The sequence below is a fragment of the Alosa sapidissima genome, chromosome 5 (assembly GCF_018492685.1).
Source record: "Alosa sapidissima isolate fAloSap1 chromosome 5, fAloSap1.pri, whole genome shotgun sequence".
Lineage (NCBI taxonomy): Eukaryota > Metazoa > Chordata > Actinopteri > Clupeiformes > Clupeidae > Alosa > Alosa sapidissima.
Window position 1 is genome coordinate 9,291,321 of NC_055961.1, and position 22,022 is coordinate 9,313,342.

The 22,022-nt window shown below is 44.2% G+C and overlaps 1 protein-coding gene across 12 annotated transcripts in view; it reads left to right on the forward strand.

Annotated features, from left to right (window-relative positions):
• Positions 1–1,884: 1,884 nt before the first annotated feature.
• Positions 1,885–22,022, forward strand: part of nrxn2a (neurexin 2a) — a 207,242-nt gene continuing 187,104 nt past the window's right edge. For 10 of the 12 annotated variants that reach the window (XM_042092085.1, XM_042092094.1, XM_042092095.1 and 7 more), the window contains exon 1: positions 1,885–2,064. The gene's annotated coding sequence lies outside the window, so the exon portion shown is untranslated. Of the gene's footprint in view, positions 2,065–17,369; positions 17,514–17,659; positions 17,825–22,022 lie in introns of those variants that run through there. The other 2 variants (XM_042092087.1, XM_042092086.1) reach the window with 2 other exon arrangements.

Sequence of the window (22,022 nt, forward strand, 5' to 3'; positions counted from 1 at the left end):
ACAGCACACAGTGTACACACAGTGAGGTGAAGCACACACTAATCCCGGCGAAGTGAGCTGCCTGCTACAACGGCGGCGCTCGGGGAGCAGTGAGGGGTTAGGTGCCTTGCTCAAGGGCACTTCAGCCGCAGCCCACTGGTCGGGTTATAAACAGTTATTACTGTTATATACAGTCATATCACAGTCATATACAGACAATATGCTACTGTAACAAAAAATACTGGGGAGAAAAACATCCACTGACTTATCTGAAGTGGTAGTGTTGGGAGAGGGGCATAATAGATTATTACTGTGGATTCAAGATGAGAAGATTTCACAGGTGCACCAGCTATGAGTTAATTAACAGCACCTTTGCTCTTACTAACAGAATGATAGACACATCTGGGCGACTCGTGACAGATGTTAAAACACTTCTATCTCCCTCAACACGCCAAGTGTGAGATGTGTAGAAGAATTATAAATTAGAATTGTCTTGACATTTGAACATAAACCCTGAACACCAGCACATGTTACTGCCTCCTTCAGCCCAAATTCAGTCCGTTTATACAGCACACTCTCAAAGACACTAATTGTAGGAAAAACAAAATAAGAGAGAACCCAAAAGTTGCTAAGCAATACAAACGCTTGGTCAGGAAGCAGAGTGAGCTCCTACATGTCTTAAAGCTTCTCAGGAGATCTTTTTAACTGACATATTTTGATAGCTAAGGATTATATATAGGTCCTGAAACAACTGTGTTGGAACCTGGGTCTTGAGTGTGAGCAGGAGTGATTGGACAGGTAACTGAGTTTGAAATGTCTAGCCGACGGACGGGGCGACAGGAGGGCTGTGCTGCTCCTGTCAAGATTATTCTCGTGCAGTGGGGCAGCCGTGTCAGGAATCCATTTTGTCGCCTTCCACAAACTAAATTTCTAAATTTCTAGTTGTCTCGAGGTGTGTATGCTTATATCAAAACTGATGAAGCCACATCTTGCCTTGCTGAATCGTATAACAGCTCTCTCTCTCTCTCTCTCTCTCTCTCTCTCTCTGTTGCCAGTGTATCATGGTTTCAGTAACAGCATTTGCTATAAAATGCCTTTGCCCATATTTGAATATTTGTTAAAGGAATGCTCCATTTGCCATCTGGTGTGCTCAACAGGGCTTGTCCGCACCTTATAGGTTGAGACAGGTCTAACCAGAGCCAACTGGCAGGACATTTGAAGTACAGTAGTCTACATCACCACTGTCAAAGAACATCTCCAAAAATATCATTCATTTCCAACATCTCCAAAACCAACACTGGGATTTCCATAAATGAAAATGTAAATTGTGAGTGAACAGGTTCAAGTATATTTAGCCATTAAGCAATCTTAAAAAGTTTAGGTAGCCTACATTTAGCTCTAAATTGGCTAAATTACGCATGATTGCATTACAACAAACAGACAGTAAGATATATAAATGGATAGATAGATAGATAGACAGACAGACAGACAGACAGATAGATACATAACAAATCATATAGGCTAGTTTATGCTTACTATTATGAAACTTGTGGCACAAACACTATCGCATGCCATAACATGAATGCAATACATTGGTGTAGGCCGTGGTAATGGGCTAAGCAAGCTAAAAACCAAAATTACAAATCACATCACTACGGCACATTCTCTATTTGCCTATAATTGCCAATACATGTAATATTAACAAAAAAAAAGTTATGATGATGTACACTACCTGCCGCAGTCCATGTCTCCTATCTGGGTTCAGGATGCTGTGTGTTGCAGGGTGATTGGTGAGGTGGTCTACTGACCGCGCCCTCAGTTCGGTCCAAATCGCTGTCAGTTAAACGGGGGAGTGGCAAGGAAACTGGCTCCCGCTGCACAGCCCAGACTCGCTGTATCTTTTCATGCAACGAAGCAGGTGGAACGGGCTTGACTTACCGCTGCCGCCTCGGTGGAAGGGCAGAGGACAAGCGCGGCATTTCATTTCCCTGGACTACAGAGAAATAATTAAATACACCGTTTCTGACCCAGCTTCGGATTACAGTAAACAACTCTCGGGAGCAGAAGTCAGGATCACAGAACGTGGTAAGCCTTAGCTCCTGTGACGATTTGTGACACTAAACTAAAACGATTTTGTTTCAGTAGGGTTACTGCAAGAAATGGTAGGCTAGACCAAAACTGTGGATCAGTCTCTGTTGTGTTTTTAACCAGAAGGCAAAACACTTGGCTCTGCATCGCTTTCATTTTTTAGATAGGCTGTCCTCCTGGAGATGCCCGTGTTCCATAAAGACGGTTTCTTTTCATTTAAAACAGCCACGTTAAGTACTGTCTCATTCGCGCATTTCAAACGCCTCGTATATTGCCTATTTAACAAGCTGCATGGCTAATCTATCTGCTTGCCATGTTGGTTTACTTGCTGCTAGTGCTGAATCTAGATCAAGTTCAACAGATTTACATTGCATAGAAAGTGGCCACGAAGGGCAGATGTGCGGAAGTCGGGGGTGCTGTAGGCTATTGTTGTTTACTAACATATTGCCCTAAGTTTACAAATACCCAGCTGCTTTGAGGGTCCAGTGCACACACCCTCATGGTCAATCAAAGATTTTGGTGAAAATATATTAGAACCTTAATTTTGTAGAGGCTTAAGGCTATATTCACAGGTGAGTCATATTTGAAAGCCTTAACCTGTAAAATGAGTCAACAATAAATCCCAGCATATTGTCACTGGAGACTAAATAAAGGCCTGGACCTGTTAATTGTAAAATGTCTCTAAGTTAAAACCCTTTGCATGTCTTCTTGTTAGATGAAAGAAAACAAATTTGTTTTAAGATGTAGTGTAGCCTACTGTAACTGCATATTGTACATTGTAACTCAGGCTAAGGCTGACAGCTATTGGACACTGTTAGCTATGCTTAAATACTTTCATTCTGGGCATTTCAAGATATCTCTTTCTCAACCCCCCCTCCCTCCAATTCTCAGTCCCATCTTCAGTTGCTTTATTGTCTGCTTTGCAGTGGCTTGTATTGAACCCGTAATTACTGTAACTGCGTTATGCTTTGAAACATGGCAGCTGATTGTCAAGTGTGGTTGACAGTATGACTATACTGAATCGATGTGCACTTCTGGCTGAGATGACAAATGATAGTTCACACACTGAAGAGAAAGCTTGGATATTGTTGTAATGATTGTAATGAGGGGGAGTTTATGAAATATTACATGAGTGTGTCTGGGCTATGTGGTTATCTCTACTGAGCCCTGGAGTTCATTAATGCACTAGTTCCACATAACACACATAACATGACAGTGTCTGTGAGCTTACCGTTTGCATTCATGTTTGGCTTCTTGGACACCCCCTTGTTTTTGTAAATCCTCTTTTAATGACCGTTATGTCCTTTGTGTTTACATCAATATGTAGTTATCGTCAAGTCATCTTCTGAAGTTCTTATTGTTTATACAGCAATATGGCCCTTGTGAGAGATTAGCATTTTTGAGTGTGTTCAAAGAGGGAATATCACAATTGTGGATCCTGGAGAATAATAATGTTTTGTAAACAACAGTGTTTGCCTTTATTGATGTGCAGAGAACCAATTTGAAGGCATTTTCTTGTGTTGTGCTATTATATTGTTTTTGCTGTTTTACAATTTTTAAAGCAGGATAGGACCATATAAGGAGAATCACCCATATCTACTGTATAATGCCATAGGATTGCAGCATCTGTATGGCCAATAGATACTGAGTCTGATACATTGTCATGCAACATCGAAATGCTTCACTAGTCGGTGACATACTATGTGATGTGTTCATGCTATAGGATATAGTGGTGAGCTGTACAGGTTATGTATCATTAGACAATTATATCCTGCCTGTTCTTTCAATCTTTCAATTTCTTTCCATCCTTATAGCCTACTCTGTGAAATCTCTACTTCCGTTTTCTTGTAACCGACACTACATGTCAGAGTACCACACATTTACATCCTAGTATGTGATATCTGAGTCACAGTATCAGGCATTGAGAGATATGTACGTTAAAGAAATGTTCGGTGTATTCTTTTGATCAATGGAAAAGTACCTTAGCAGAAAAAAATCCTCCCCATGCTGTGTTGTCTTACTCGACTGCACTAGTCAGACAGTTCATTGCCCACGAATAGCAGCTGCGTTTTAGAACTGAAAGGAAAAGGCTCTCTGGGTTAGATGATGTTGTAGTTCATGCAATGGAAATCAGCGTCACAAGGGCCAAATTCCTGGCTAGTTTTATATGAGGAAGCCACGTCTGAGAATGTCTGCTCTACCTGGAGAGACCTTTTCCTTTGGCACCCGAGTGGTCTGACTAAGGACGGAGCTTTATAGCCATCATCAATGTCTGTCTGGAAGGGCTGACTACTGTGGACTGTTCTGTACTGATTGTGAATGAATGGCTAGAGTAGTCATGAAAGATAATTGACTAGAGAAAGAGAGTGTGTGTGTGTGTGTCTGTGTCTGTCTCTGTGTGTGTGTGTGTGTGTGTGTGTGTGTGTGTGTGTGTGTGTGTCTGTCTCTGTGTGTGTGTCTGTGTGTGTGTGTGTGTGTGTGTGTGTGTGTGTGTGTGTGTGTGTGTATGCGTCATTTTTTATTTTGTATGTAGACCTGAAACTTTTATGAGCATTTTAAATGGAACTTTATATAAAAAAAAAGCTAAATGCCCTCTGCATGTTAGCACATAGATTATTTATTTCCCCTGACTACTCTCTGGTCCTCCAAGCATTCTAATCAACTGTGTTCATATGTCCTTGCAGCCAATAAAATGGACATTTACATTTTTTTTTTTCCTTTTATTCTGTAGTAATGAGCTTTCTATGGACTGCTCTCTTGCTACCACAGTAAGGCAGATATTTGAGGACGGGAATGATCTTTGTCATACTCCTCCCAAACTGTCACCCCAATACCATCCTTCAAAGTAAAAAGAGCCAATATATGCTGATCATCAGTCCCAGCAATACCATATATTGGGAGGAAGAAAAATCTGCTGAATTTTCCTTTCTTTTCTGATAGACACCTGGGTTTGTATTATTGTGTTCTACAGAAAAAGGCAAAGAGATAGAGAGAGAGAAAGAGAGAGAGAGAGAGAGAGAGAGAGAGAGAGAGGGTGGAAGATTTTTTAGATTTTAACCATACTTTATTCCAGTTTTACAAAACCAAAAACAGGTCAATCAATCACTCTTTGTCATCACAAATTAGAGATATAAAAAAAGATCATAAAACCATTTTTATAAAAGATGGCTAAAATGCAATTCATTTTCAATCACAGTGCAAAGTGCTTGTTTGGTACACCACACCTCCTCAAAGGTTTCCAGATTTTGCATTAACTTATAAAACCGGAAGTCAACCAAAACTCTGGCTTTAACCAGGGCAGAAAACAGAACAACAACATTAGTTCCTGGTAGGTTCTCTACCGTATTCCTCCTTGTGATATAAATAGCCATTTTGGCTTGCCCCAGGATAAAATTCAGAAGTTTGCATACATTTTGTCTTTTTTTGACATATTTAAAACCAAGGACAAACATCTCTGTGGAGAACTCTTCACTGAACGCACAAAATAAACTTTGTAGCAAGCAAAACAAAGGTTTTAACCTTAAACAAAAAGAAAAAGCATGAAAGACAGTTTCCCTTTGATAACAGAAAGGACATTCCTGACTAGCATTTGTGTTTATCACTGAAACAAAAGCATTGACAGCAACTGCTCCATGAAGAATTCTCCACTGTAAGTCACCCACTCTCTTAGCCAATGGTGGTTTGTACAGTGCTCTCCATTCAGGCCTCACCCCACTATTCAGTTTGAGAGCAGCGCTCCAAGGTGTGTCAGCCCTGCTCTCTAAACCTTTCCTATTAAACACCTTTACACAGGCATGGTACAGCTGTTTCCCCGTGACCATATCCAGCAACATAGTGTTTGGGCTCCTAGATGTTAAAAGTGGACCTGTACACCCATCCAAATTGGGTGCAATTACCAGCCTAGGAAAAGGGTCCAGTTGGTCAGGATGACACACCCCTGAACAATAGTCCACAAGTAGCTTAAAGTCATCCAAGGTGCAGGCAGCACGCCATTTTTCCAGAAGCTGCGACACAACCCGAAGTGATCTCAGTCCCATGGAATCAGCAAGCCCCCTCCTATTCCCAAAGTGTGGCCCTGTCCGGTCAACTACATCTTTCAAAGTGACAATCTTGGCACCACACAGCATCTTCTGAAGCGAAGGGAAATTGGTTGAGGAGATATCCAGACGTGCACCTCCAACCACAGGCTCTCTCAGGAGCCAATATAAGGAGACTGCAGAACCAAACCTTTTGACATTAAACAAGGCCCAAACTTTCAAGCAACTACGATAAAATGGTGGCAGATTTGAAAACACCATTGCATCTGGTCTCATCAAAAACAAGGATTTGTCCAACCCCAAATTCCCACCCATTTTCAGTATTGCACAGCTCAAACACTTCCATGCAACATTTGTAGGCCCTGTCAAGAGCCTTTTTACAAACTGCAGTCTAAAAGCTGCAGTCCTACTATGCAAGTGTATGAGGCCCTGCCCCCCCTCATCCTTAGGCAAAAATAGAACAGATTGAGGTACCCAATGCAGCCCATCCCAAAAAAAATTCCCCAAAACAGACTGAATTTTTTGCAACAGGTCAGGTGGAGGGTCTACGCAGGATAGTCTATGCCAGAAGGACGATGCTACCAGATTGTTAATGATAAGTACCCGCCCCCTGTATGACATTTTTGACAATAGCCACTTCCATCTTTCAAGCCTTCCATTAACCCGCTCAACTGCCCCCTCCCAATTCTTCTCCATAATTTTATCATTCCCCAGAAAAACACCCAAATACTTGAAACCATCTTTCCTCCAGTTCAAATGATCTGGGAGACTGGGCACTCCCTCCACCCATTGACCCAGCAATAGAGCCTCACTTTTTGACCAATTAACTTTGGCCGATGAGAGTAACTCAAACTCCTTAAGAATGTCAACAACCATCTCTATATCCCTTCCCCCACTAATAAGAAGAACTATGTCATCAGCATAGGCTGACAACCGAAGAGGTACATTACATCCAGGCACAGACACACCCTTCAACGTTAGTCTTATTTGCTGCAAAAGAGGCTCTATTGCTAAAGAGTATAGCATACCAGACAAAGGGCAGCCTTGCCTTACCCCTCTGCCAACTTTAAAAGGAGCACCTAAACCACCATTGACTTTGAGAACACTCTCCACACCATTGTACAGAACCCTGACCTTCTGAATAAAGCCTTCACTGAATCCAAAGGCATATAACGCGTCCCAAAGATAGCTGTGCTCCACCCTATCAAAAGCTTTCTCTTGGTCTAAAGAGACCAAACCCACATCAAGCCCCAAAATTTTAGCCATGTCTATGACATCACGGACTAAAGAAACATTATCAAAAATGGATCTACTGGGAATACAGTATGTTTGGTCCGGATGGATGACCTGATCTATCACCCTGCATAATCTGTTAGCCAGTGCTTTGGACAACAATTTATAGTCACTACACAGGAGCGACACGGGTCTCCAGCACTTTATATCAGTGAGATCACCCTTTTTAGGTAGAAGCGTGAGGACTGCCCTACGACAGCTCACGGGCAGAAGTCCTTTAGCAAGACTGTCGTTAAGCACTGCAAGCAAATCCTCCCCCACCTCAGACCAAAAAGACTTATAAAAGTCTATGGGGATTCCATCCAGGCCAGGGGCCTTGCCACACTCCATACCTTGAAGGGCCCTCTCCAGTTCCTCCAACGTCAGAGCGGAATCAAGTTCAGCCAAGGATTCCTCTGAAACCTGAGGCAATCCCCTCAAGAACACACTGTCAGCCTGTACACCGCTTAGTTCGCTCCCGTATAGATCTTTATAGAACTGTGCAGCTCTATTTCGAATATCATGCACACTGGTCAAAAGTGTTCCAGACTCAGATTGCAAAGAATGAATGCATTTCCTCTGGCCATTTTTCTTCTCCAAGCTAAAGAAAAACTTTAAAGGCACATCCATCTGATCCACACACTGAAAACGTGAACGGACCAACGCTCCTTGTGCATTAACACCTAGCAGCTCAGCTAAGGCGCCCTTCTTGGTTGCCAAATTGTCAATGTCATCATGATCCCCAGTAGAGTAAGCCAAATTCTGAATTTCTACTAACTCTGCTTCCAACATTTCAATTGACCGGGTTCTGTCACTTGTGATATTTCGAGTGTACTGTTTGCACAGTTGTTGGATTTGTAATTTGCCAAAATCCCACCACTGTTGTAAGGAGATAAAAGATGTCTTGCATTCACAAAAACCATCCCAGAAAGCTTTAAAAACATCTCTAAATTCCTTATCATGGGTTAAAGTGGTATTAAAATGCCAATAAGCACTCTTTGGCTTCACTGAGCTCAGGAACCCACTGCACACAACCAAACTGTGATCTGAAAAGCTTACAGGAGTAATAGCACAGTTCTTAAAAATATTAAGATGATGTTTAAAGCAGTAAAACCTGTCAAGCCTTGCTAAGGAAATCATATTACTATGGACATGAGTCCAAGTATATTGTCTTTGATCCATGTGAAAATTCCTCCACACATCACTTAGGTCATGTGTCTGCATACATTGACTAAGCTTTCTGCGTGAAAGCATATGCGGCTCAACATGATTCCTGTCCATGTCCTGCTCTGTGCAGTTAAAATCCCCCCCAATAAACAAATATTCATCACTATTGCATCCAGCTATAACAGTAGACAATGTTTCTAAAAATGCCACTCTTTCTGCTGCTGTAGTTGGTGCATACACACAAACAAAAACAAAAACATGATCCTCAAAGACAGCTCTAACTTTTAGCAATCTTCCCTCTATAACTTCCACCACTTCATACGAAATGGGAGTAAAGCTCTTTGAAAAAAGACATGCGACTCCCCCACTAACGTTGGAGTTGTGACTCAAAAGAGAAAGACCCTCCCACTCTAGAGCCCAATCAGTCGCGTTTCTTGCATCACTGTGCGTCTCTTGCAAGAGCACGACGTCTAGACGCTTAATACTTGACAGGAGTCGAAACTGGGCTCTTTTCAAGGGATCCCTAGCCCCATTAATATTTAGGGAAGCTACACGAAAATCACCCATGGTCAAAAACAAATGAAAAAGAAAAAGAAAAAAAAGTTGCATGAATAAACACATGATTCTGCTTACTTGGGACGTGCTGCCTTCTTTGATTTACCGTCCTTACCCAAAAGTGTATTTAACTTAGTGAGGAACTTGGTTAAACGGTAGACCTCAGGGTTAGAAAAAAGCCCGTCAGAAATGAACTGCTTTGTTCTGGCCATGAATTGTTCAATATCAGGGAAAAAGCTGTCGATCTGAACATTTCTAACATGCTTCGTTTCTTTCAGAAAATTTTTAATGTCCTGCACAGTGTATTCTTGAGTAGGGTAACCACTCATGCGCAAACTACAATCCACACTACAGTCAGAATCACTTTCTACCGAAGCGGGTTTATTTTGGCCTCGCGCATGTTTCTTTTTTGCCTTCACGGTCTCATCCATTTGTGTTCGCTTTTGACCTTTTTGGGGCATTTTAAAAACAGGTTCAACCTCAGCTTCCATTTCAGAACCTTCGTCATCTGAATCAATCCCATCTGTCAGATCATCTTCCCCTGCTACGCTATTCTGGGAAAAATCTACGCTTTCGGGTTCAGCCTGGGTGTCGGGTTCAGCCTGGGATGCATCTTCCCCTGCTGGCTCCGCAAGGGTAGGCCCACACGGGAGGCTCACCTCGGCTGAGGAACCTTCCTCCCCTCCCTCTGCCTGAACACCACTAGCTTCTGCACCCTCACCATTGGGAACATTAATACTGGGGGGCTGTTCATTATTGGATTCACCCTCGCCTTCAGCGGGAGTGTCTGTACCGTTTGGGCAAGCCCGCACTAGGTGGCCAACCTGGCCGCACCCAAAGCACTTCATTTGACAGGAGGACACATACACCAAATAATGAAAACCCTCTATGGGCACATTCAGAGTAAAATCTATATCCTTATTATCCTTTAAAATCATATGCACCTGACGTCTGAACGACACAATATGCTTAAGGAGTGGATTGCTACTTGAAATCGCTATCTTCCTTATCGGTGATACTAATTTGCCATGACGGGAAAGAGATTCAATCAGGATTTCATCTTTGATAAAGGGCGGAATGTTGGAAATAAATACTTTTTTAGAGGGTGATGATAAAGGTAGCACTGGGGTGAAAACAGCATCAATTACTACTCCCCTTTCAATCACATCATTTGCCAACTCTACCGTCTCGAGAAACAAAACAACAGCCCGGTTCATACGAGCCGCGGAGAGGATTTTGTCGTGACCGACCATCTCACCAACAGCCAAGCTACATTCTTCAACGCTGGCATTAGCTGTTATTTTAATGGCATGTCGCCGTGTTAAGGACCCAAACACTCCTGTACCTAAGGCCGCCATGCTCCCAGGTGGGGGCAGACGCCTCGGTATAAGTAGCAAACGGAGCGAACTACTAACAGCAACCTACCCAACCTTAACCTTAAACCCAAACCAAACCACCCAAACAAAGAAAAAAAATATAAAAGTAAGTAGAGGTAGAGAAAACAGTGAAAAAAGGCACAGCGGCCACACTCACGCGTCTCACTCGCAGCACTCCGCCCACTCGCTCGCACATGCGCTCAGAGAGAGAGAGAGAGAGAGAGAGAGAGAGAGGGTGGAAGAGAGAGAGGGTGGAAGAGAGAGAGGGTGGAAGAGAGAGAGAGAGAGAAAGAGAGAGAGAGAGAAAGAGAGAGAGAGGGTGGAAGAGAGAGAGAGAGAGAAAGAGAGAGAGAGGGTGGAAGAGAGAGAGAGAGAGAAAGAGAGAGAGAGGGTGGAAGAGAGAGAGGGTGGAAGAGAGAGAGAGAGAGAAAGAGAGAGAGAGGGTGGAAGAGAGAGAGGGTGGAAGAGAGAGAGGGTGGAAGAGAGAGAGAGAGAGAAAGAGAGAGAGAGAGAAAGAGAGAGAGAGGGTGGAAGAGAGAGAGAGAGAGAAAGAGAGAGAGAGGGTGGAAGAGAGAGAGGGTGGAAGAGAGAGAGAGAGAGAAAGAGAGAGAGAGGGTGAAAGAGAGAGAGAGGGTGGAAGAGAGAGAGACTGAGAGACAGAGAGAGAGACTGAAAGCAGATCAAGTGGCTGCTGTGTGAAGCACAGTGTCACTGAATGAGTCTTTGTTCTATGTCCTTCTCATTTGTCCTTTAATGTCATAGAACAGGCTGAGTTATGGATATAGCAGACACAACTTTCTTTTCTGTATTTAATGGTTTAGACATTTATCGCTGACCAAACCAGACACTCAGCGTTTTTTTTTAGTCACACAGGAGAAAAGGTTTCGCAACTCTCTTTTTTTGTATGTCGGATTGTTGAAAGGACTCCCTCTGTACTGCACTGCAATTGCATTGTAACTCTTTTGTTTGCCATGGACACACAGCAACGACGGCCTCCATTCTTGCTCTGTTTGTACGCCCCTCACATTTTTCAGCACCACCATCCAGCGGACAGCTCCATGATCTGGAGTCTGGGTCCTCCTCCCCTCTCGCGAGCCTCCCCTTTCAGCACTGTCTTTTTGTGGACAGTTCATTGATTCTGCAGCAAGTGTTTGCATGCAGCCCGGCGTCTCGGCGGTGCCCAGGGGGAGCAGGCCTCTGCACAAACAGCTTCACAGAGAGCCGAGCCTTGGCCAGGGCTTCAGCGGGGTTTATGCGAGCCGCGAGTTGATGTTACACTCTGTCTCTGTGAGCCAGCCAGAGGGGCCGCATTTGTTTCTGCAGTTCCACAGTGCAGCAAGTGGCCGGCACGGCAACAAGGCAGGGAGGGGGAAAGGGGTGGGGGGGGGGGGGGCGGTGTGGTGGAGTGGGGGCGGGGTGGACGTCATATGAGAATGGCGTCACAATAACTAACGTCTCCCTCTAAATCACACAGCAGTCTTTTGCTGCCTTTACCCTGGGACCAGCAGACCCCTGGTGTCCCCAGGATCCTTTCCCCCTGACACTGCTGCTGCGTTTGTGCTGGGAGAAATAAGAAGAATGCTTATACTAGCTGTGTCTGAGTTGTTGCTGAGACTGGTTGATTTTTCGAGTCATACACACACACACACACACACACACCACACACACACACACACACACACACACACACACACACACACACATACACGCACAGGTCTGAGTTGTGCTCCCTTTGCCTTTGTCTCTCGAGCACCACCAAGGTCGCTGACACACGCGCACACAGAAATATGTGCACACACAGACACACATAGACACACACTGACCCCTGTCCCCCCCTTCCCCTCCCCCACCACCACCACACACACACGCACACACACACGCAGATATACGCACTTACTCAGGGCAATTTTAAGCCCGGAGACTAGGGTCGTCTTTTAATCGAGTCTGACACGTGACTCAGCCCCATGCCAGGCTGCGAATGAGGTGGTGGTGTGTGTGTGTGTGTGTGTGTGGGGGGGGGGGGGTTGTTTCTCCGGATGATGATAGGTCTGAAAAAAGGTCAGTGTTGAGATCTTCGTGTCTCTTTCTACCTTGAGGGAACAGTCTCTTATTTTCCTCTTCGGCTCTGTTGAACTTTACTTGCTGAACTAAATGAATTGTTAACCGCTGTGGGTAACAAGCACACATTTTAAAGACATGCCACATTTGTAGAGAACATGGCTGGTTAATATTTAGTCAGTGGGAAATACATGGAGAGATAATTTAAAAAGGCAGTCTATTTTGCTATATGTCTTCCATACATTCTAGCAACAGGAGTCAATAACATCTACAGATATGCCTATTAGAATGGAATTAGCAGCAAATTTGCATCAGTAATGAACTGTAGTGGGATCCAACATGGCTGACATTAGAGGCATGCTAAATGAGTGAATCACACTTAACTGATTCCCTGAGAGTCTTGAAATAGTCCTGCACAGTAGAAAGGTAGATAATTGCCAGGCATGGCTGCTTGGGAGGAGACGCCAGATGCTTCAGGCGAAGGATTAAGGAAAGTGAATTCTCTCTCAACATGTGAATTGGCAGACACCTCTCTTCTTCTTTTTATGCATTTTTTGAGTTTATTTTCAGAGCATTTACACAGTATTTTGCTGAGCAGATGGCTTCATCCAGGGCCACTTTACATAGCTTTCCATAGTTTTGCATATTGCATATACCCTGTGATCGAGCCAATCACTTCCCTGCTTAAGCACGATAAGTTCACTTCAATAGTATGAGTTAATGCGCAGTAAAAGACTCAGTCCGCAGACCTAGACAGAGACGAAAAAGAGAGAATATCTGATTTTCTTTTTGTTCCCAGAAGGTGTCTGGGAGATCAGGGAGGATCTCAAATTAAAACACATCATTTCTCAATGAACTACATTAGATGAAATACTTCGATTCCCCCAGTTCCTCTGGGGCGGAAGTGTTTTTCTGTCTCAGCTCCCCCAGTGGTGCCGCGGGCGGGTAACCTGACACTCCAGCGGCGGGGGTGCGTGGCGGGGGAGCGCGGCGCCGCCGATACTGCCGCAGCCCGACCTCTGAGCCGCGGTGCAGCACTGGAGGATTAGTCAGAGGAGGCAGAGAGGTAAGGCCAGGGCCAGGGCCACGCAGGCCTTGGCTGGAGTGCTACTGCCAAGGCAGACAGATTACAGCCATGGGAAAAAAGCACACACACACACACACACACACACACACACACACACACCGCATGTGCCGCTCACACACACACACACACACTCTCACGCACGCACCGCACTCATACACACACACACACACACACACACACACACACACACACACTCACGCACGCACCGCACTCATACACACACACACGCACCAAACTCACACACACACACACCACACTCACACACATACACACACACACGCACACACACACACGCACACACACACACACACACACACACACACACACACAAGGGGTTTTGGAACTCCTCTCCTGGAGCGAGTTGCTGCCGTACCCTTTGTTTGCTGCTCTGTGTGGAGGAAACAGCAGAGAAGCCATTTGCCACAGACTGTTAAGGCACCAGCAGCTAAATCTGAAATCATCTTGTTTTGACAGCACCAACCTGATTTGTGCACATTCCTCTCAGTTACAGTAACCCATTAGCCAGCTAGCAGGCTTATTTCACGGGTAGGCCTCGCCTCGTCACGTAGGCTATTCAGCAGAAATAGTCTGTCACTGACCTCGAATCAGGGCCTCAAATGCAAAACCATCACTCCTAAAAGCCATTTTCCTTAAGAGTCGGAACAAAGACCTCCCTCCCCCCATCAGCGTGTGGTGTGAGGCGGGCCCGGGGCCGGAGATTTACGTCAGCGTGATGGGCCGGTGATTGCTGCGGCGACCGCTGGTGTAAATCTCGGGATGTTTAGCAGCTGTCTCGCTGTCCATCCGTCACCGTCCCCGCGCGCTGCCGCCCGAGTGCTGCTGAGCTGGCGCCGGACCCGTCACACCCTGACGCGCAGACAGAAGGGTGCGCCGTGCAAGCGGCATGCTGGGGCTGGCCGTTATCAACGCGCCAACAGAGTCATTTATTTTCATTCCCACTCGCTGCCACTGCGCGCTCTCCACTCAGCCAGAGACACATGCCCCCAAACAGGAAATGTTCCAGTTTGCTTCCCTTGCTGTTTTTATATATAAGGAATGCTGCGTGGACACAGTGCGTTGGGCATACTGTGATTTCCATACCTGCATTGCATTACAGTCCTGCTTGTTCAGCTCATTTTGTAAATCCATCATGATAAGATGTTGTGTATAATCGTTGTATACAGCACCCAGCCTTAGCCTAATTAAATTGTTCTCTCTGCTTGCTTGTGTAACATTGATTTTGCTTTGGATTCAGTGAAAAATGTTCTCAGTGTGAGACTTATTAGTGGTGATTGCGGCACCATGTATTGCACATTTAAAGCCATCTACAACATGAATTGAAGAACATTGCCGTGATGTGTCTCAGAGACTTAAACGCTGAAGAATAGCTGTTGTTTCAAGTGACTAAGAGCACTTGGGCCTCTCCATTTTGTAGGGGCAAGTTGTTTTTTGGGACCAGCTAGGCCCCCACTGTTTCCCCAAAACCATTACATTTCCAAGCACCACTGTCTTCTAAAGTATCTGTTATCTCCAGAAAGACAGGGGAACGCAATGTGTTGTGTGAATCCTGAATTTAGAGTAGAGTTAGCGAGTAGATGAATTGGTCTGTGCACCTTTGACACAGTGAGTCTGGTGTCCTCTTGAGTGGGCTGTGGATGATATGTTGCAGTGCCTCTCTGTGGGATGTGTGAGTCTGATGCCACGTGGAGCTCACAGCTATATTAGGGCTCTCTCATGCCAGCTGTGATGCCAGGCCCGCGGCTCATTCCAGGAACTGCACAAAACAGCACAGCACATCACAGCACAGCACAGCACAGCACAGATCTCATTTGAGGGTACAGTGTTCATGTGCTGTCCTGCTTTATTCCACACTATCTACTAAACTACTAAAGGCGGGTGGGTAGGGGGTGGGGGTGGGGGTTGGGTAGTCTGTTTGGTCTACAGACATAAAAGTGAAGCTAATTTCTCAAAGCCTGTCACTGGATAAATATACTGGCATGGAAGAGGTAGTCATGGAATATTTGCCTGTCAAAATAAAAGTGAATTATTCATTGCCAGCTCGATGATATTGTTTCATGTTTTGCCATTATATATACAGTATATTTTATTGTACACCAATATAGGTCTATACTGTATACTCATTCAGTAGTTGGACAGTGGCTGCAGTTTTTTTTCTTTTCACCTTGAAATGTTATTCTCAGATGTAGGCTGTGTGTTTGCATTGATACAGCACATTTACAGAGGGGGAGAGGGGAGGGGGGGCGGCTCCTTATGGGACGTTCACAAACAACAACTTCCAAGACCCTTGTGCTGGGTGCTATGCTGCTCCTCTCTGCTGTCACCGGCTCTTACACAGGCTTTCATGTTTGCGTCCTTGCTTCTGCTGAAGAGGTCCTCCATCCATGTGCTCTCAATTCTTCTTTTACTGGGTATTGTGTTTTTACCTCAGATGCCAGCGCTCAAGCAGTTCTCATTGTAAACTATTCAGAAATGTTTTTTTTCCTCTTTCAAAGACTCCCCTGTGAAGTTGCACCAATGGAGCTGAAGAATGTATGTGTGCGTGGAAAACACACACACTTCATTAATCAAATGCAATACAACCTTTATGACAGTTTGACCATGACAACTTACAGATGAAACAAAGTCCATGAGCACATGAGCACATTCTTCTGTCCTTGTAGTTTTTTTTCTTTCCATGCAAACTCTCACATGTATACAGAGCACACACATATGCAGACACATAAACACAGACACACATACACGCACACACACACGCGCACACACACACACACACACACACACACACACACACACACACATAAACACATAAACACAGACACACACACACACACACACACACACACACACACACATAAACACATAAACACAGACACACATAAACACACACACATAAACACAGACACACACACACACGCACACACACACATATATGCAGGAAAGGTGTGCGGCTTTTTTTCATCCCCTTGCTGCAGAGACTCGTGGCTGATCTTGCAGAGGCACATCTTCCTCCCTTCTTCCCCCTCCCCTCCAGGCGCTAATGTGCACGGAGGGGCATATTTCCAGCGCTGCATAATCCTTTTAAGTGGTCAGGTGCAGATTACACAGCGACTGGTGAACGAGCACGAGTCGTGCCATGTCGTGCACACCGAGTTAGCGGTCTTGCAATTTTGAACCCGAATAAACTCGCGTCGCCGTAAAGTGTGTGAGTCGCCGTCGCAGGCAGCCGCCTCTTTTTGGCGGGTCTAAACGGCGAGTGTCTTGTGTTTGTAATTCAGAGCACAGTCTATTTTCTCTTTCTGTGTACACACTGCCTCTCCCCCCCTCCTCGGCTGTCCAAATCAGGGTATTTTGAAGTTCAGCTATAAACATGCCAATGTGTCCCCAGCTTTTGTAATGTAGGTCAAGGCTGTGTTTCTCTGTGTTGGAGCTAAGTGAGACCTGCTGTTTTGGATAAATCTTATCAAAATAAAACATGCCGCACAATAACAGTGTGGTACTGTGTATTATTTTTTCAAAAGAAACCGTGGACAAGGGTGGTGTTTGATTTTTGAATTTTCCTGTTGTTCTGAGTTCTGTTGATATCAAAACAATAGACGCATTCTCTACAAACTGTACAGCAAGTGACTTTACTGAACATGTAACTCAAATACAACACATTTAAACAAAGAGATCATCCTTTTTTGGCTTAGAAGTGGGTCCAATTTTACTGTGATGGCATCGGAGGGAGACCGAACGAAATGAAAGTCTGATTAGGAAGTGAGAGAGAGAGAGCGAGAGAGAGCTAAGGAGAAAAAACAACGGCTCCAAAAGGGAAAGGAGGGAAAGTGAGAGAGAGAGAGAAGTGTTCACAGGCTACAAGAGCAGAGACTGAGGGTAAGTGTGTGTGTGTGTGTGTGTGTGAGTGTGTGTGTGTGTGTGCACTGCCGCACGCAGTCAGTGGTGCTGAAAAAGGGATGGTTAGGAGCACATACGTAATTAAACAGATTCATGGGGCCTGGAGTTGTTGCCCACGGGCACCTGCACTCGCCGGCTCTCCTCCGCGTGGTTTTCATGCTTTAGTGGCGGACAGATGCACTCATTCATGTTTCCTCAACACTGCTGGTCAGCGCAGCAGCTGGCGATAGGAGCTGGTCAGGCCGAGGAGCTGCTCCAAGGGCTCTCTAAGACCCAGGATTTGGCAGCAGGTGAGGAGCCAAGGGGCTGCTTTTGTTGTGTTGTGTTTTGCTCGCCCTTTTCCCCTATCGGAGTATTCAGACGTATAATGTGGAGTGTTGTTTATGGATGAGCGGTGAAATGGCAGTGGTTGCAGTGACATAAGAATAGCAGTGTTAAATCTGACGCTGGCGACTGAGTCATCGGGGAGTCCATCTGCAAGTGTTCCCAAAACGAGCCCATTATGGAGAAGACCTGGTTTTTCTTTACAGTGCGCCGACACGTGAAGAAAGAGGCCTCGCTTATGGCTCATGGCATGAGTCATCGTGTCTTTGTGATTTTGTGACTTAAATGGGATCATTCATTTGGTCTTTTTGCAGGCAGGTTTCGTTTTTCTGGTTTTACATATTATTTATATATATTTATATACAATACAGTTCTCATATTTCTGTAGATTTTTCTTTCTGTTGAGGTAATTATTCATTAAACATTCAATTATATTCTGTAGTCTTGTCTAGTATGTGACAGGTTTTATGTGAAATTGTTTCTAAAGCTGCCAAATAATTCTAATGACAGTCTTACATCTCCATATACACATATTTATATAACAAAGTATTTGACTAGCATTTAATAATATGTTGACATTTTTGCTGCCAAAATGTTGAAGGACTGTTGATTCAATTTGACAATTTATACAAAATGACAGGGAATGTTTGGCCAGATGTGTGTATTTATGTATGTGTCTGCCTGCATGTGTGTCTTTGTGTGTGTGTGCGCGTGCGTGCGTGTGTGTGTGTTTGTGTATGAGAGAGAGAGAGAGAGAGAAAGAGAGAGAGAGACTTAGTGAGTATGTATATGTGTATTTCTTTACACATGTTCTGTGGGGACCTGTATCCATGGTGACAGCTGGCCACATACAATAGCTTTGCTGTTAAAAGCAAAGAAGGTGGCACTGTGACAACCTTAAGACCCCGTCAAGCTGTCATGCCGATTTCTGGTGCTTTAATTAAACCAAGAGGTTGCTTCATATCATTTCTCTCAAAAGTAGATGTTGTTTGGCAACAGGCATGACATAATCCATCTTTTATTTGGAGTAAAAATGAGATATGATGTCTGTTCTCTAGACTTTAATGGCTGTCCACTGGCGTAACAAATGATGTGTCCTCTGCACAAAAAGGTGGACACAAAAGGAAAAAAGATAGAGGATAAAGACACTTAATACTGGGCAAGATTCAGGAGAGACGAGCTTGACTGATGGAAGATGTGGTTGGGAGGAACTGGTGACACAATACATAAGGAGAGAAAAGAGTCTCAGAGACCATCAACAATCCAAAGGGAAGTCTACCTCAGGATCGGTCCCTGTGTCGCCATTAGACAGAACGCTGTTGCCAGAGGATGTTGTTTTTTGATACTTTGCAGGGGCCTCCGGGGTCGTTGGGGTACTGGACAGCACCATGAATTAAAAACTGCTGTTTGTCTAGCCTCAAGCCACAGCCCTCCGTAAAGATGTCTCGTGGGGTGTCTCGTATCTCGTTTCAAAGATGTTTTTTTTTTTTTTTGTCAGATCTGATAGATGTTGACAGTAGGGATACGATTATTTCACTCTGTCCCTTATCTTCTTGTATTGAAAGGTTTCCATTTATGAAACAAAAGCAATTTTTATTGCAAAATCCCTTGTTTTGTTTTGATTTTTTTTTTTTTATTCATATTTGAATGGATCGGTTCACCTTACCCACATTTCTGGCGAGCATAAATGGTAATTTTGCTTGACAGCAATATCACAATAAAAGCGTTATTTTCCAGGAATGTTCTTTATGTAAGGCAGGGGTCTCAAACACCCGGCCCGCGTCCTGCCCAATTCCGGCCCGCGACGTATGTCAAAATAATAATGTAATCCGGCCCTTGAGGCTATTTTTAATTGCGACAAACAACGATACTGATTAAAGTAGACGATAGATCCAAGTATGGTGACATCTCAATTGTAGCCTACTCTGCTCCACTATGTGCTAGACATCCAGAGCTTGATTAAAACCCAAAATCGCTGCGCAAAGTTTCCAGAAATACTTGTATTACACGCGAGAAACACAAAGACGTGCATTTGTAATGACGCGGAAGCGATGCGGGCCATAGTTTTGCACAAATTGAAGCAGAAATAGGCCTACACCTAATGTTGAAAAACGTTCACGTGTGATGAAGTCCTAGGTAGGCTATGTTATTCACCTATTCTTATTCTGAAGGAGAATATCCTTTTGTAGATTATGATCGATCGTCTATTGACAGTGATAGTCACAGTGCGTCTGTGAATGGAGGTGCGTCTTTGCGTGTATACGACGGTGTCCACTAAGCATACCATGCTTATTTCGACCCTCTGCCCAACATAGCTTGGAGGTTGCAGTGGTAATCGTGTCCGTAGTGGACGTGGTACAGACAGCAGGGCTAGTAAAAACAGGGCTTTAAAGAACTACAAAGTCACCCGCAATATGATGCGAACTTCTGCTCAGATTACCCGCGATAGGAACTGATTTGACCAGAATACTTTATTGTAGGCCTTGTGGTTTAGTAATACATCACTAAACCATATACATCTTAGGTGTTTTCCTGTTCATTTGTTATGTGGGTAATATGAAAAAAACTAAAGTAAACCTGCTCAAATATGTTCATCCAGTATTTACTGAAAGGTGCATAATTTGAGGTGCTTGCCATGTGCTTGCCATGTGCCATGATGGGTACATTTACCCCCTTCATAAACTTTTGTTTATACTCAAAGATTTTTATATTTACAGTAGGACTTTATCTCTGACCACTTTCAAGCCATGGCCTTTTGAAATTTTGATATAAAAATCCAATGGTGTTGCTTTCTTAACCCTGACGCCTAGTTTGCCAGGTTTAAAAAAGTTATGAGAGGAAAATATTTTTATTTGGTGTGAAACACACACATACCCGTTTTTATGCTTTTTGTTTGTTTTATAATTTGTATTAATATTTATTTTATCATTATTTTATTTATAAGCTAAGGTTGCTAGCACAGGTGTCTAAAACTAGATAAAAACACTTGCACTTTCTGTTTGCAGTTTTGTGTGGTATTTGAAAAAAAGAACATTGCTTTTTCAGAAATAGCCGGCCCTCCAATCAGATGACGTTGGCAGAAGTGGCCCCCAGCTCATTTGAGTTTGAGACCCCTGATGTACAGTAAGGCATTAAATGATAATGCAGCAGCAGGCTAATAAGCACATTTTTGTCTGTTAGTGACGTATAATATACAAAATGAAAAGGTGTTTGCCTCATATGGTCTGTTGGATTTTCTTGATGATGTCTTCCTTCATCTATTACTAAGTGAGTAATCAGAAGCACTTCAGCATATTAAATAATGGCGTCTCTTTCCCGTTTGATTTTAGTTCTGCTACTGCATCACTTAGACGCTTCACCAAAATGGGTATGAAACGATTCTGGCAATAAGTTGTTGATGTTTGAGCTCAACAGCCAATCAGATTTCACCCCTACCTCCTGTACCCTTGAAGAAACATATTGATTGGCTGGATTTGTTTAAGCCACGGTCTGAGCCACTGTATTTGTTTCTGCGGACCGTGCACAAGCAGCAGAGTTTGTTTTGTGAGAATGCACACTGAACAGCTAGTGTTTAGTAAGGAGCAATTTCCAGAACTTGACAAAAGTGTATATATTAAGAATTGCAGACTACACCTTTCAGGCAGCACCATATTATAAAGTGGAAGTAAAATCTCAGATTCTACAGTGGAGTAGTCCCATCTGTTCTATCGTTCCAATCCTGGTATAAAAGCTCTAGTGCTTATTGAAAAAAGACAGAGATCACATGAAGTAGTGGTTTTGCACCTGAGGGCTTTGCCTGTCTTGGGCTTCTCTTGTAGTACACGTGTTTAGCCACGGTAGTGGCAGCAGTACCACTCCGTCTTGGTCCTCAGTGCCACACTGTAGCCACAGGAAATGAGGCTTATCTGCCGAATGGCTTAACCTGTCACGACGGAACTCGTGTCTGCTGTCAGGGACCCGCACACTTTCTTTTCTCTTGCGCTCCCTCCCACACACACACCCAGGCAGACCTGATCAACAGCCGTGAAAGGAGAAACAACGAACAGTGCCGCAAAGTCATACGTCCATCAGCACACAAAGCCTCGTGGGCGCAGGCACTCCATCATCGCCGCACCCGCTGCACCTGTGACGCGGTTCAGCATCAGTGGCTTTTCTTTGAGTCTA